The following is a 10,663-nucleotide window of genomic DNA, read 5'->3' on the forward strand; positions in this document are numbered from 1 at the left end:
TATCTTTCAAATGCTGCTGTCCCTAGGAAAGAAGAGTGGAGGGACATTGCAACACCAAGGCCGATTTACCAATACCTGGAGCAGCTTTCTTTGTACAGCTATGAAGGAGCCGATCCCTTGCCAAGGTCTGGAGGTGGCCTTGCTGAAGAGGAGAAAAGGACACCTTTCTAGGGAGGCTACCCACTCCGTGGGCTGCAGAGGGACCAGCTCCAGCACTGATGCTCTTCACAGCCACCTGGAGCTTTCATAACCACTTCAGTAAGAAACTTTAACCAGGACATTTTAGCAAAGGTGGTGGGAGTTTTTCTGTCTAAGCTATGATGTCTATACACCTGGTTTTGTTGGGGAAGGACAGGGTTTCTTTCTCTTCCCATTTCAGGGGATAAGGATATCTTTTGAAAACTTCCTAGTACCAAGCTGCAATGGTGTTACTGTTGGGGGAGAGTCTTAATAGAAGGAAAAAACATCACCTCTTGTTTTTCTTCTCCCTGGCATCATTTTGAAGTATATTAAAAGAAAAAAAAAAGATAATTGATTGTATCAAGAAAGCAGCCAGCACCATTTGCTGTTCTCACAGTGCTTCCAAGTCTCAAATTTGTGCAAGTAACATCTGGTTTTACAAGACCAAGACACCAAGGAAGTGCTATGATTGCAACATCTTGCTAGAACCTGTGTCTTGATTGCAGTTGTAGTACATATTCCAAAGTCTCATTATGCAGCTACCTTTTTCCTGGTTCATCGCAAAGGCCTGTCAAAAAACAGGTACTGTCTAAGCACCCAATTCCCCTTCTTCTCTAAATATTGCTTGTCTGCTCATACAGATTTGTCTAAATGCACCTCTGTCATCTCTAACAAGGTAATAGGCCTAAAAATTACTTAGTGTCACCTTGCATCTTCCACTTAGGTATGGAAGCTGTTTTAAACCTAAATTGATGCCTTTATTACACCTCTTTCTTTCTGCTACTTGTAGCACTCAGCTATCATCTCCCACTAACTGCAACAGGGAGAAAGAACGTAAAACTGTTCTGATATCACTGTTATTTTCTTGGGCTGAAAAATCCCGATGCAAAGTTCAAGTTCAGTATCTCCACCTAATTTGTCATTTATATTTGCTGTATTAATTAAACAATCCATAGAAATTCTACACGATGCAGTCCGGTAGGAGCTGGTGTCCAGGCTGGATTGCCTGGAGCCCGGATAATGAAGCAGCCCTGCTGGCATGACACGTTCATTAATAGCTTGGGTGCTGAAGCTAAGTGGAAAAAACCCAATAAAATCATAGCCCGATGGGAAAGAAAAACAGGACAAATTACCGGTATCTGTGTTACTAATGCAGCCCACTGCCCTGAGCAAGACAGGCAGGGTACCCTGTGCTGCTCTGGTGGGGCCAGCCAGGGCCCTCCATAGTCCCCCGTGCTGGTGTGCCTCTCCCAATCCCCCCCCTCTTCCTCCAGCACTCCTCTGCTCATACGCATGTAAATATGACAACCCTGGAGACATTTCCCTTTCCTTATCTAGAGCAAATTCCTAGCAAATTGTGAGGTTCCCAATTCCACTGCACTTATCCTCTGTCCCAGCTTACCCTGTACTGCCAGGTTGGGGTTTTTGTGTAAATGGACTTGGCCTTCCTTAAGTCAGTTTTACACAGATCCTAAAAGATCCAGAATGCATACTGATTTTGCTGTCCAGCAAGCATGAAACACCAAGTCAGCTTACTGAGCACATTTCTTACAGGTAAACTCAGTTTATCTGTTCACTATTCAATTACCTGAAACTATGCTAAGTCCTGCTTAAACATCTTAGGACTACTTATACCAGGCCTTTCTTGTAATGGGGATTAAGGACCATTAATTCACTATTTGTACACCAACAGAATGATGGCAAAAAGATACAAGCACCTGGAATTGCTCCAGGTTATCAAGAACGATTCTGCAATTGAGTGGGAAGGGGTTGCTCTAGTACCAACAAAATTCAATTTTCCCTGACCTCTTTCACCAATTTGTGCCTCTCTTTCTTTGGGTTGCAAGCTGTTCGGGCCAGGCACAATCTTATTATGCATATAAGGTGTCTAGTGTAGGAGGTTACCTACAGCCTCAAACTACGTCAAACAGCTGTGGGATTTCTGCTCTTGCCTTCCTCCCCAAGGCTTTTCATGTGAAGTCCAACAGCTCTGGCAAGAAGAGATGTAATGTCTCAGGAGATCTTACCTTTGACTAATGCATCTGCATCTTTTTAAACTCCTGGATAATTTTTCTAACCAGCATCCTGAATGTTGAACATTAGGTTGATGCAATTTTCAATGAGCGAGTTGGAAATACCTCAAAAATACAAGATTTATAATGGGAGTGAGCCAAAGACCACAAAATGGCCGCAGAGCAGCCATTACAGAGTCATATGCCTCCAGTGTTATTTTTCACGTAAAGTGAGTAATATATTTTGCCAGCCACAACAGCTACAAGAACCTGAGCTATTCCTTTGCACAGAAGGAATGAATTACGTTTGGATCAAAAATGCGCTGAGGCTTCTTAATGTATAAAGTTAGTTGATAGATTAGTGCAAGTCCTTGTTAGGTGATGCTGTCCTGAACAGCACAGAAAAAGCAAGTTGAGAGCTTGTATTGTCTATGGACTTGCTGGGAAATCTTTATTGCTAGGCTGCAGCCTATGTGTTGGGCAACCCACGATGGCTTGGTCAAAAAGCTGGTAGAAAAGAGGCATCTCCAGCTCCTCAGATTGAATGTGTGCCAGTTACTTCTTTCTGCAATCTTTACTTAAGTGTTGTGGCAGTGTGCTCCCACCCCTGACCTTTTCCCGCAACCCTGCTCCAGCGATAACCACCTGTGGCAGTCGTGATAGATGTGTCTGGTCATGACGGATGCATCCAGCTCAACGTAGATTCAGGGGAGACAGATAACAAAACAGTAGCCAAGGGCTATTGTGCAATGTGTCCACCTAAGCACAGTGCTGGTCAATGTCCAACTCAGGCCAAATTTGGAAGAAACTAAAATCTGTGGTCGATGTGCAAATATGACGATGAGCCAATTATCTTACCCCCATAACCAGTGAGCAGCCCAAGAGCCCTCTGAGCTCTCCTGCACGGCAGCGGGCTGCATGCCAGGATCTCCCCTGGAGCACGGATGCCTCTCAAGGTTGCTCCTCAGGATTGAGAGATTCCTTACTGTAACAGATTCTCGGTAAGTGGCTAACAGCATGCTAAACTCTGAAACCTTAGCTCAGTGATATAAAGGATTGATTGCACGTGTATCATCCTTTAGACATAAACCGTTGACCAAGTCCAGGACTAGGACTGTATCCAGCTGCACCCACACTCCTCTCTGAGAAAGGAATTTAGAAAGCAAGGGGATCTTTCTGAACTTCATGACTCAATGGGAGAGTCTCCCCGACAGTTTTGTCTGACACTGTCCTCTATGCAGTAAATAACCAAGCATACCTTGTCATTGAATCTTGCAAACCACTGTCACATTTACTACTGAACTTTGTTAACTCACTGCTTTATATCCATAAACTATGGTTTTTTGGCCTCCCTCTCATGCCATCTGCAACAAGTGTCTAAAGAACTCCCATTAGTACAGTCTCACAAAGAATGATTGTCCAAATGAAGATTTTAAAAAAAAGAAAATGAGATTTTATTTTCTTTTGGAAAATCAGATTAAAAGAAGCTAGAGCATTTCCCATGCCAGGAAGAGGCAGCCTGTGTTGTACCTAACCACACTTTGGTTACCTAATCAGTAATTAACGGAGAAAAAGTATTTCAGAGACACTATGATCTGTAGGTTCAGATTAATTAGGACAACACTTTAATAATTCCATGGTAAGACATGCCACCTTTGGAATCAAAATCATCAAAAGTGGGTATTTGCAAGCTCAGTAACTACCCCAAACACATTTCCTTCTAGTTGTATTAAGGCGGCAAGTAGACTTAATGCGATTGCAATTTTCTCTGCAAGGCTTAAAGCCATCTCAGTTAGGCAGACTGACTCCCAGAAGCACACCCTGAAGAGGGGAGAGGGCTCAGACCTGTTCACAACTCTGTCTCTCCTAATCTTTGTACTGATCAGGGATGAAACTAAGAGGGAAAGCGTTCACTCTCGGCCTCTTTTCTCAATTGCTCTTCCAATTTTTCTTTTTCTTCTTATTTTCAAACACCATTTTTGTACTTTCTCTGAGCAGCCTCAGCAAGCTCACACAGCATATTCTCAGAGCCATTAGAGCTGCTCCTTGCCTCCTCTGATCAACTTTCCCAGCATTCCTAAAGCAGCTTTACCTTTTGTGCCATGCCTCTCTTCTGGGATTAGCTTCTCTTCAGGTTGGTGGGATCTCCTATCACAGAAGCAATATCACCACCAAAACTATTAATCACGGCTCTGCTGCATGTAGGAGCACACATTAGGCTGTAACTAAAGGCAGGCAGAAAAACAAGGTTATTTTATTAGCCAGTTTCAGCTAAAGGCTGGACATCACTCAACTGGATAATTACAACAATTTCTTCTGGCTTCCAAATTACACAGAGAAAAAGAGCTTTATTTTCAAGAGGCTGTGCCCGGCAGCACTGTGGGAAGCACATGATGGTGGAATACGTACCTGGAAGTGGCCTTTTGCTTTATGTGGTTCTGGCTGTGCCACAACATACATCACCTAGTTCTGCCTTAAACCTTGGGGGTTTATTGCTTCTCCTGCTTGGCATATGCAGCAGTTGCCCTTGAGTTTTCGACTCATTTTCTCCTCAGCTGTGAGTCAGTAGGTGCTGGAGCTGTGGATGCTGGAGATTTCCACCGCTGGAAACCCCAAGGCACATTTCGGCCTCAGCCTAATACCATGCTGGAGCCCAAACACGCCATGGAGCAGAGTCATTATGAAAGTGATGGCAGTGAGATCTGTTGTCATAAAACCGAGACCCCCATATAGAAGTTTTGTAATTAAGGAATAAACAGAGGCGATGAGTCATTATATTCGGTGCTGTGGGAGTTTTAGGAAAGGACATTTTCTGAAATTCGTGGAAATAACACACGACCCTTGACATGATTTTTTTTTTCTTTTATTGTTAGCAGATGTCATTGCAGTCAAGGGAAGCGGGATACCATATGGCCACTGTTTTAAGTGAGTCATTTAATTAAGTCCATGCCTTTGATACCATATACTTAGAACCTTCGGGAATGCCAGACAACTACAAAGTAGTCTTCAAATATCTCAGATGCTTGCAGGAGAGCTCAAAGGGCCTTGGGCTGCTCACTATTTATGGGGGTAAGATGAGTGGCTCGTAGTCATATTTGCACACCGACCACAGATTTTAGTTTCTTCCAAATTTGGCTGGAGTTGGGCACTGATTAGCACCGTGGTTAGGTGGGCGCATTGCATGCTAATATCCATGCCCAGACCCCAGAACCCTTACCTGGCCACCAGCTCAGACCTCGAGTCTTTCCCGAAGTAGGTGTCCTCCAGCTAGTCCAGTTGAAAATTTGCTGCCAAACACATGCATGTATGCACACAGGATTAAATTTGCTGGGGAAATATTAACACACCCAGGTTTTTTCAGTTGCTGGCATTTAGGCTGTTCAGTCTGGAGCCAGGAGCAGTTCTCAGTCCTTTAACAATAGTTAAAAAGAGAGACTTTTCTGCAAATGTGGGCAGTCCACAACCCAACTCCTGGCCTCTGCAGCTGTATATTGTTTTTCAAAAAAAAAATCTTATATTTCGTACTGTATTTTTACCTGGTATTAAGCTGCTGTAATTTGTATACTAAAAACTTCTTCTGGAAGTGTTTATTTTTATTTGGGTTCTTGCAGTGCTTCCAGAAATATGAGCCTTGAGGAACATTAGATCCTCTGAAAATATGTATCCTATCTGAAATAATGGGTCCACTGTCAGCAAAAGAGTCCAGAGCTCCATGCCAGCAACTCTTCTTCTTGGTTGTGCTCAGCACGACTACAGTGCCTGGCACTACCCTTCCCCTGGGATTCCTGCCAGAATCTGACGACCTGACTGAAAACGCTGTGCTATCCACAGCAGCGTGAAGCGAGAGATTTCACCTGCGCAGAGACCTGTGCCAGGGAAAGCAGCAAATGTCCTGAAGTCATTAAACAAAACAGTTAGTTATTAGAAGTCAGTAGGAATTAAAGACAGGCGGACTTCATCAGTCAGGTGAAGAGGCTAGTGATGTAAACCAGGGAATATGTAGCACTATTTGTGTAAGCAGCACATGAGAACAGGAGCTCAGCAGAACACAACTGACTTGTTAATATTTGGTCTAATTGCAGGGGGAAGCCACAAAAAGTTATGCTGCTCTTCCCATGTTCTTTTCATTAAGGGCAGGGGCACAAGGACAAGAGCGGGGGCGATTGCTTCTGTCCAGTCTTCATCCTTTTCTATCATCTCTGGTATGTGACCATCTTCTTTTCACATGAGAGGCAGCGGAACTACACTCCAGTAACATCACAGGGTGCTACACACCGTGCCTTATGCCATCTTGAGCAGAACAGTCTGCTGATGTCTTTCATCTTGACTGGGGATTTGAACAGAAGTTCAAAATAATTTCCTTTCTGCCAAAATTACTTCCTTGCTGTTCTTCACATTTTCAGGGTTGTGCTAAGGCTTTACAAGTCATATATCCTAAATCTAATAGCCACATGGCATTTAATGGCATCATAGGAATCATCTGGGGCTTAGCATTTAGATGACGCCAAAGAGATGGATTGAGTAGTGGAATGAACCAACATTTTCAGGGTTTCATCATTCTCATAGGTTGTTTATGGAAGCATCACACGTGAGTTACAGAATCATTAGAATTCCATATATATCATATCTATTGCTATCTCTGTAGGCCATTCAAAGAAAATAATGTCTCGACAAATTTTCAAAATCTTTTTTTTTTCTTTATCCATGTATATCACCCTTAGATACTTACTTGCTTTCTTTGCTGTTCCAAGATATGGGTTAGAAGATTACAGGTTCCTGGGTTCTCTTTATCCTGCTTTTTGAATCATGCTTTTCTTCTGCAAGTCCTCTGGGATGCTGCCCAATGCCTTTGACTTCTGAAATATAACCACTAGTTTATGTGAAAAGTTACCATCAATTTTTAAGGGCTGACCTCCGATAAGATCCTGTGCTTTCAGAAAGAGGAGCCCTCAGTCCTCCCTGCAGTCCCCACCTCTCATTAGAGCATTAAACTGTATTAACAAGCATTAAACATTCAACATGTGAAACATATTGAACTTTCCCATCTTTAATAAGACACAGCTTGGCTAATATATTCAAACAAGGAAATCCAACACGATTTGATGGCTGCAGCAAGACTGACAGTACAACAGTTATATTCTACAGGATATAATTGCTATACAGAAAAAAAAAAAGTCATAGTAATGTGTTTCTGCATAGAAATATAGGCTACAGTCCAGCCTTCCTGGGTCTGAGTTTCTACAACGCTGTTCCACACATCTACGCGAGGCAGGTGTCTGAGCTCCCCTTACAGCCCATGGAGAACCAGTCAGGACACGTTTTTGGCTCATCCCAAAAACACCACCCACACTCAGTGGGCTGAATCACACTCTCAACTCCAATAACTGTACTGACTGTAACAGAAGTTTACACCATCCCTATACAACTGCTAAATCACCCCCCTAAATTTAAGGTGAGATATATTCTACTACTTGCATCTCATCATTGTGTAGTGAAAAGCCTACAGTTTTTACTACATTTCCTAGTGAAACTGCAGAATTCCTTTCCAAGCAACTTCTGAAGGTTACAGAAGAAACGAAGGCTGAGGGTTACCTGCCAGCAAGGGTAACGCTCTCTTGGGTGGCTTCCTAGAAGGGGAGAGGTAAACTGCTGTGTGAAAATGGGACTTGAGAGATATAAGGTGTCTTCACTGAAATGCATCTACGGCCCATAATTGCATATTAGATTCTCTTCCAGAGGTCGTTGATGGGCATTTGAAAGAAGTTTCTTTCCACGTATGGACGGCGCACATACAAAGTTGCAAGCAGCTCCGTAGTTTAGTTGGGACAAGTACTGAGGTATTCAGACCTTCGCTACCTCTCATCAATGCCTGCCCTGGAAAGGAAATGTAAATTCTTTCAGTACTGAAGCAATTTCTCCTCTCAGAGGGCTTGTCCCAACAGTTTGAAGATACAACAATTTTATTTTTTTTTTAATTCCCCAGGGCCATTTTTCTGTGTTAGGACAAAGTTTGTCAAAGGTGACAAGAAAGTACTGTAGGACACTTGTCTGCTTAGAGTAGCTATTAAGCATAAACTAATGGTCACAGATGAGATTTCTTTTTTTCAGCAGTGGGTAGGGGAAAAGTTTCATTAAAAATGCAGTTATTTGAATATATCTTTTTGGAAGAAGATGTGGATTACTTGATTACAGGGAGAGGGCACACAGATGACTTCCAGGATCTGAACATTTTTCTTCTTGCGGCAATGTGTTTTATCTGCTTCAGGGAATTTGAGACTGAAAAAGGAGCCTCAGGGCCACAAGAGGGTGGAAAATTACCCAGCACAAAGAGCAGGTTTTGTGTACTTCAAAACCTTTCTGCTGCACAAATCACCAAGAGGACAGTGAAAATTATACTCATTTTCTCGGGCAGTAAAGATGAATGAAGGAACAAAGCTATGGGCCATAGGTCTAGGCAATTTTACACATACTGTAACATTATACTATCCTTGAAAGTCTCTGTAAATATTTATTAGTCTGTGATAATAGTATTTTCGCATCTCCCCCAAATAATCTGAACTATCCAGATAGTTTCTTGCTGATTTTTCAGACTGGCATGCATGCAAGTTATCAAACATTTTGTTCTACCTCTTTTTTCCTTATTCCTGACTATTATCTCCTTAATTGTGTTCAGCATCTGGTCAAAATTAATTTTTTTTTTTTACAAAGTTAGAAGCCAAAATTACTTCATCTATCTTTTGCACCACCAGTTATCTGTTGTTCTTCTCAACTCAGCAATGCCACCATCCTCTCATCGCCTTACTCTTAGCGTAGGTGTAGAAGCTTCTCTCCTTGCCTTTTATGACCCTACAAGTATCTAGATCCTCTTCACGTCTCAGCCCTTCTGATTTTATCCCTACACATTCCTATTATGTCCTTAGATAGATCTCTAATAATTTTCCTTTCCATAAATTAGAAGTGGATTATCATCCCTCCCATTAAACGTTGCCTGTGCTGACCACATCTGTGCAGGAGGGACAACACTGCGTTACAGGGCAGCTCCCACAAGCCCTAATCTTTCTGTGGGTCACTCCTCATTAGCAAAATGGGAATGAGAAGTATGAGTTTTCCACTGCTCTGAGGCGTTTTTTTTTTTTTTTGGCTAGAGCTTGAACTCTTTATGATATGGGTGGCGTAGTTACGTGACTGGGCAGTGACCAGCACAACAGCCAATTTGCTCTGCATCATGCTGATAGCAATACAATATTCATAAATTCTAAATAGTAATGTATTTGTTGTATTTGAGAAACAGTTTCAAAATGCCAATGCTAATACTATTCCTCTCCTATTATAATGAGCAGGAAAACATCAAACAGAGACCTACGACAGTATTTTTCCATTAACAGTTCTCAGCTTTCACTACGGGCTGCAGATACCCAACTTGTCTAAGCAATCAAATATTCCGAAGTTCAAACACTACGAATATTTGCTAACTTCCAATTTCAAGATCAGCTTGTTCAAATCTAAAACATTCTTCCCATCTCCAAACTCTGTCTCGCCCCCTTTGTATTCCCCGTTTTCAATAATAATCCATCAGGAAGGCGTCCTTTGTAAGGATCAACCCCCTCTTTATGGCTACTTGTTGCATTGACCATTCACGGCTGCTAGAGAAACACAGTCAACTCCTGGCCACTACAAGCAATAAGCTGGGAGTAGGTCTTCAAATATAGGGAGACCAGGGATCTGTGCCCCAGCGTGGCAGTAGAAAGGATTTTGCCCAGAAGTGTGGCTGCTCATTACCTTCACCACAAAAGAGATCGCTCCAGCTTCAAAGGGCTGGAGAATGAATCCCACCAGTGACTATCAGCGGGGACTATGAATCAGCAGGAGAGTCAGACCTTGGTATCTCCAAACAAAATAAAACTCTGAATTAATTAATTTCTTTAATCAAAGAATTGAAAGGAATCGAAATTTTCTGCCAGGCGTGCTGTCAAATTGACGAAGTGACTCAGCAAGCAAAATAATTGGTCTGTAATGTGATTATATTTGGGGATTCAGGTTGGGGTTTAGACATGCTGCTAAAGACTAAACTGAAATAACAGATTTAACACAAAGTTGTCAGGCCTGCAGTTTTAAAAGGTCCTGCTGTCTGTCATTAAACAAGCGGGAACTCAGTGCAAAAAATAATTGGCTGCTGTGTCACTACACTAGAGCTTTGTTAGTAAATACCCTTAATAAGCTGATCCAGATGCAGAATACGCTCCCTGAAAAGGTGAGGGTGGTCACATTTAGATGATTCCCCAAGACCTGTCCTCTTGCAGAATGTTCTTCCTTTAGAGCAGGGAGCGATCAGTAACCACGCACCCCATCTCCGATAAACAGACCCCCACCTATTAGGAAAGGCAACAGCACAGGTCCCCAGGGACTCCCCAGGGTCAGGCAGTGCCAGTCTACTTAACTAAGAGGAATTCACATACAGAGATGCTAAGCAC

Source organism: Egretta garzetta, unplaced genomic scaffold (genome assembly GCF_000687185.1).
Source record: "Egretta garzetta isolate BGI_Z169 unplaced genomic scaffold, ASM68718v1 scaffold217, whole genome shotgun sequence".
Taxonomy (NCBI): Eukaryota; Metazoa; Chordata; class Aves; order Pelecaniformes; family Ardeidae; genus Egretta; species Egretta garzetta.